This window comes from Danio rerio, chromosome 7 (genome assembly GCF_052040795.2).
Source record: "Danio rerio strain M-AB ecotype USA chromosome 7, GRCz13ab, whole genome shotgun sequence".
In the NCBI taxonomy this organism is placed as follows: domain Eukaryota; kingdom Metazoa; phylum Chordata; class Actinopteri; order Cypriniformes; family Danionidae; genus Danio; species Danio rerio.
Genome location: NC_141027.1, coordinates 79,991,052 through 79,997,500, shown reverse-complemented (window position 1 = coordinate 79,997,500; position 6,449 = coordinate 79,991,052). Strand labels below are relative to the sequence as shown.

At 35.0% G+C, this 6,449-nt stretch overlaps 1 protein-coding gene across 8 annotated transcripts in view; it reads right to left on the bottom strand.

Annotated features, from left to right (window-relative positions):
* The window catches only part of slc24a2a (solute carrier family 24 member 2a), an 85,895-nt gene extending 79,783 nt beyond the window's left edge, over positions 1-6,112 (bottom strand). For 4 of the 8 annotated variants that reach the window (XR_015496578.1, XM_087262417.1, XM_087262419.1 and 1 more), the window contains exon 1: positions 5,463-5,601. The gene's annotated coding sequence lies outside the window, so the exon portion shown is untranslated. Of the gene's footprint in view, positions 1-5,462 lie in introns of all 8 variants that reach the window. The other 4 variants (XM_087262427.1, XR_015496581.1, XM_087262424.1 and 1 more) reach the window with 4 other exon arrangements.
* Between the last annotated feature and the right edge of the window lie 337 nt (positions 6,113-6,449).

Here is a 6,449-nt window from a genome sequence, read left to right as displayed (position 1 = left end):
ATACTCTATAATTACCATACTTAAGCATATACTATACTTTATATTTACCATACTTAAATATACTATACTCTAAATTTACCACACTTAAATATACTATGCTGGTAAAGATTTGAGGTAATAATAATAGATTAAAATAAAACTTTGCGTTTGTATGATTTTAACTGAATTCTCTCTCTCTCTCTCTCTCTCTCTCTCTCTCTCTCTCTCTCTCTCTCTCTCTCTCTAAATTTAATTCTAGTGTGCTTTATTGGCATGACAATGCTACAGATGTACTGCCAGAGCAATTGCAATGTATACAATAAATACAACATATAAAGCAATTACGTTAGTGGTGATTAAAATAATATTCAATTAAAATAAACTCCTCCTCTCTGTGTATTTCTGTCTCTCGGTCTCCGTGTTTGTTTGCGTTTCTCTCCTTCTCTCCGTATGTATGAGTGTGTGCGCGCGCACAGGTGTCGCCCAGCACGACTCCGCGCCGCCGTGTGGCTCCGTGACGTCACGGCGCGCGCTGCGTGGAAGCGTTGCCGTGGTGACAGCGGGCGCATTCTCTTCTCGGACTCGCGCATCATCACGAGTTTCGACTGATGGAAAAGAGCAAATCATTCATGCTCGCTCTCTTTATCGCGCGCACACACACACACACACACACACACACTCTCACTCTCTCCCATTCACACAAAATGACTGGACAGAGCAGCAAAACTTATACAAAACAGAAATCATGACGCAACTTATCTGCTAAAATATGTGCGATAGAATGTGTTTGTGTAAACTAATAAAATAAACTAATTAACTTTTTATGAACAAAAAACACTAATATATAATCTTACTCGTTATTTACAGAAGACAACCACCAAAACGCCATTCAGACTGTTTTATTTATACCATATTTAAGTATATAAGTGTATGAGTGTGAATGAATGAGTGTGTGTGTGTGTGTGTGTGTGTGTGTGTGTGTGTGTGTGTGTGTGTGTGTGTGTTGATGTTTCCCAGTGATAGGTTGCAGCTGGAAGGGCATCCGCTGCGTAAAAACGTGCTGGATAAGTTGGTGGTTCATTCCTCTGTGGCACCCCAGTTTAATAAAGGGACTAAGCCGAAGAGAAAATGAAGGATTGAATAAAAATACTATACCCTATATTTCATTCATTTTGTTTTCAGCTTAATCAGGGGTCGCCACAGAAGAATGAATCACCAACTTATCCAGCATACATTTTTTACTGCAACCCAACACTGGGAAACACCCATACACACACATGCACTACGGCCAATTTAGTTAATCAATTCCCCTATAGAGAACATGCAAACTCCACACAGAAAGGCCAATTGACTCAGCGGGGACTCAAATCAGCAACCTACCTGCTGTTAGGCGATAGTGCTACCCGCTGCACCACCGTGAAGCCATATTTTAATTATACTATACTCTATATGCACTATACTGTTTAAATTCACTATACTCTATATTCACTATACTATATATAAATATACTATACTCTATATTCACTATACTCTATTTAAATATACTATACTCTATATTCACTATACTATATTTAAATATACTATACTCTATATTCACTATACTATATATAAATATACTATACTCTATATTCACTATACTATATTTAAATATACTATACTCTATATTCACTATACTATATATAAATATACTATACTCTATATTCACTATACTATATTTAAATATACTATACTCTATATTCACTATACTCTATTTAAATATACTATACTCTATATTCACTATACTATATATAAATATACTATACTCTATTTTCACTATACTCTATTTAAATATACTATACTCTATATTCACTATACTATATATAAATATACTATACTCTATATTCACTATACTATATTTAAATATACTATACTCTATATTCACTATACTCTATTTAAATATACTATACTCTATATTCACTATACTATATATAAATATACTATACTCTATATTCACTATACTATATATAAATATACTATACTCTATATTCACTATACTATATTTAAATATACTATACTCTATATTCACTATACTATATATATAAATATACTATAATCTATATTCACTATACTCTATTTAAATATACTATACTCTATATTCACTACACTACAATTAAATATACTATACTCTATATTCACTATACTATATATAAATATACTATACTCTATATTCACTATACTATATTTAAATATACTATACTCTATATTCACTATACTATATTTAAATATACTATACTCTATATTCACTATACTACAATTAAATATACTATACTCTTTATTTACTATACTTAAATAGACTCTATACATATACCAATGCCTTGTAAATAGATAAATTCATCAATTAATAATGTCTGTTTTTTTAATAATGTCAGAATATTTTTGCAGGCAATAATTAATTGCAATATTGAGAGTTTAAGATAATTATTTTTTAATTTTCAAGAAAAGAAAGCTTAACGGCCTTTATTTGGTCCATTTTCTTCTCACGAAATGACACTTGTATTTCTACAATGCAGTAAAACATATGCTGGAATGGTGTGTGTGTGTGTGTGTGTGTGTGTGACATATCGGTTATTTTCTACTTAAAATTGAGACTGTATTTTTATCCTCCTGAAATATTGTGTTTCTGGCAATCTCAGAAGTCGGATGTGAACGTGTTGACATTGTGTATGTGTGTGTGCGTGCGTGTGTGTTTGTGTGTGTGTGTACAAGTGTGTTTGAGCTGTTTAATCGAGTAATTGCTTGTCTGTACTGTGCAGACCCATGAGGTACATTTCTGCTGAATCTAATACTATTGCCCACGCAGAGTCCAGAACACACACACATTTTGTCTCTCTGTGTGTCTCTCTTTCACACACACACACACACACACACGCACACACGCACGCACGCACGCACGCACACACACACAAACACACACTCTCTCTCTCTCTTTCACTAACTTGATTATATATATGAGCAATATCACACTCGTAGCAGTGCGATATGGCTGTATATCAGCACTGGTGGGAGGCGTGCGTTGGCACAAGGCAGCAGGCCGAGTGCCTTAGTGCCCCCACCAGTGCCAATATACAGCCATATCGCACTGCTACGAGTGTGATATTGTGTTTATACAACAGTTTGACGGCATAATTGTGTATATAAAAACAAAATCAAACATGGAGAGTCTCAAAAACCCTTTTGTATGAGGGACTACTTTCTTCCGCATTCAAACCATAAGCTGACAGTTCAACAGCTGAGCGTGCATCTTTTAAACTGTAGATCTGTAGTGTCTGCTTTCTGCTGGCTGTATGTGGGTGGAGTAATACACAAAGGGTAAAGAGGCTGGACCAGGGGCGGACTGGGACAAAAATTCAGCCCTGGCACTGTAGCCACACCAGCCCACATTACCACACTGACACAGCCCCACCCACAGACACGCACATTCACTTTTTTATTTTGGTGTACAGATGGTGAAATAATATGACATTCTTGCCAGATTTTGATTATGTCCGGGTAACCTCGGATTGGGTCGGCCCATCTTGAAACCAGGCGGCAGTTGCTGATTGGGCCAATTGCTTAACATTTATTATTATTATTACTATTATTATTATTAGAATTATTATTATGATCATCATATCACATCTAGCAAGAGATAAAAGTTGTCTGCACTTAAAAACAATACATATTTAAAAAAAAAAAACTGACCGGCCCAAATTCAAAATTGGTCCGGCCCATATGGCATTTGCCAGAATTGCCAGATGGCCAGTCCGCCCCTGGGCTGGACGGCTGCTGATATTACAGAATATCACACGGCTATCAGCCAATAAGATTTGAGAATCATACAGAACTGTTGTATAAATATATATATATATATATATATATATATATATATATATATATATATATACTACACACACACACACACACACACACACACACACAAATCATTACATCAACAGACCGTCATTACTTCGAATGTAACCAGATTATGAGCATTTTAAAATGTAGCCTAATCTGGTTTAGATGTTATAAACCCTCCGAGCATCACATTACCTGTAGAGAGAACATTATTACGTCAATAAACACAGTTAGAATTCACATCGAACTCAAGAGTCTGTACAAACTAAACAAACCTACCTTGCTATTGTGCTAAACCAGCTAGCACAGATCCCAAAGGCATATTAGCGAAGAATACCAATCATTTCTATCCATGAAGAGTATAAATATAATAGGGTATATGCTGAAGTATGCTAATAGGACTTTGAATTTGCCAGTAGTCTGGGTTAAGCGTTTCCGGTGAACTGTATGCCAATGCAAAAATTGGCGAGTTTTAAGGTCAGTTTTCATTAAAAATCAGTGATCTAAACTGGCTGAGGGATATCTGATATAAAGAGGGTCTCCGATTGTACAAGAAGCACTGCACTAAACTATATCCCCCCCACCCCCCTGGTCTTTGTATAAGTATTTATTTTACCCCAGTATATTCAATGGAGCTTCTGCGCTATCCTGCCGATTCTGACGGGTGCGTGGGAGTAAACAGCTTTTTGTCTTGTTTTACGCTTGAGCAACTAAATAAATGCCAAAGTCTGTTTAACTGAATGTATTTTAATGACATTACAGCATTGATGCTGTAAAAGGAACCGTATAAAATGGAAAAAAATTCACAATAACAGGTCACCTGATGTTTATCAGTATGGGAACAACACTAGCTCGGCATATACCCTATAGCAATTAGACTAGACTTAATCTTTTAATTAATATGCACATTAGCATAATTAATATGCATATTAGCATATTAATATCAACTCATACACTTTAATGGACAATTCTATCACTATTTAGCCTCATCCTTTACTTATAACAAACTTATTTGGCTTTTTTTTCTGTTGAAAAACAAAGAAGATTCAGTGAATAAAGCTGGAAAACCGTGACTTCTGTCCTACTATGGAAGCAAATGGTTACAGTTTTCAGATTACTTCTTTAAAGACTGTCTTCAGTGTTCAGCAGAATAAAGAAACTTTAGGTTTGGAAAGGTTTGGAAATCGTGAGTACATTTTAATTTGTGAGTGAACTGTCCCTTTAACGGGGCGCAAACGCACGGCGGTGTTTGGTATAAAAGTCAGCTCGTGTGTTTGTAAACAGTGGGTCGGCTGGGGTCGTGTGATGACCTCCGTGACGTATAAATGACTGATCACGATGGATATGGGAAAAACTGAACTGAAAGACATTATTATCTATTCGACTAAAGATAAAGGAGAATGTAAATGATCAGGAAATGTTTAATCGAGAGATTTATAACGATTCTGAGTGCTGAAATTTTAAGTCGCTCATATTAATTTCACTATGTCTCATTATTTTTTATGTACGTTAAAGTTGGAACAGATATCTTGCCTTGTGAAACAGAAAGTGTAGGTTTGTTTGAATATTCACATATCTTATTTAGCAAGAAGAAATAAAGCAGTACTCACGTCTCCTCGGTCGTTGATGAATGAGACGCCCAACGGTCTGTTGACATTTAAACTGATTCAGTGATGAGTGGTCAAACGTTGTACAGTGGTCGTCCACACCACTATAAGCACAACTTTCAGAAACTGAGGTAAAGTTGGTTTTATATTCGCACATTCGACTTTCTTCTTAACAATATCACTTCAAAATAGTATTATCTGCAAACTCTAAATAGTGTAACCATATTAGCAGCCAATGAATATCAAAGTGCAACATAGTTCAGTCAATTAAATAGTGCTAATGTTGTTTTCAAGTCATATTTATTTGTGATTTCGGACCCTTTATTCAAATTAGCCTAGTAGATAATATAGGGAATGCTAAATGGAGGAATGTGCGAAAACATTTTTAAATGTGCAAACCTCAATCTTAAAGCAATAACGGCCCTCGTGATGTTAGCATGGCAACATTGTGACATCGCTGCAGCAACGTAAAACCCTCCTTTTTGCAAGGTTTGTGCAATGGGGCAACGTTGTGTGTTTGTTGGGATTATACTGTGCGCAAAAGTTATTATTTTCACTATCATTTTACACATTTCTGTCCACAGACTGCTAGAAATAAACAATTCGACATATTAGCATAACCGAATCTTGCGTTAGCCAATCAGAGAAGCTGTACTACACTCAGCGAAACATCGCGACATTTTAACAAGGAGGATTTGTTAATTTTTTTCTTCCTTTTTTACAGTTTTAAATGTATTTATAATTCAATTTAACATGCTCTGTTAATTATCATTGTTACTATCAGTTTTTCGAATTTGTAAGTTTGTAATATTAATAGGGGATGATACACTATAAAGCATAAGCGAGCTTATTAAAGACTTTTATACAGCATTATTCCGATTACTGTAATGAATGTGAAGAATAGCCTATTTTAGCACCTATATTAGCAACTGCATTTTATTATTATTATTTGTTTCACTGAAAATGCATAAATTGAATCAATTAACAAAC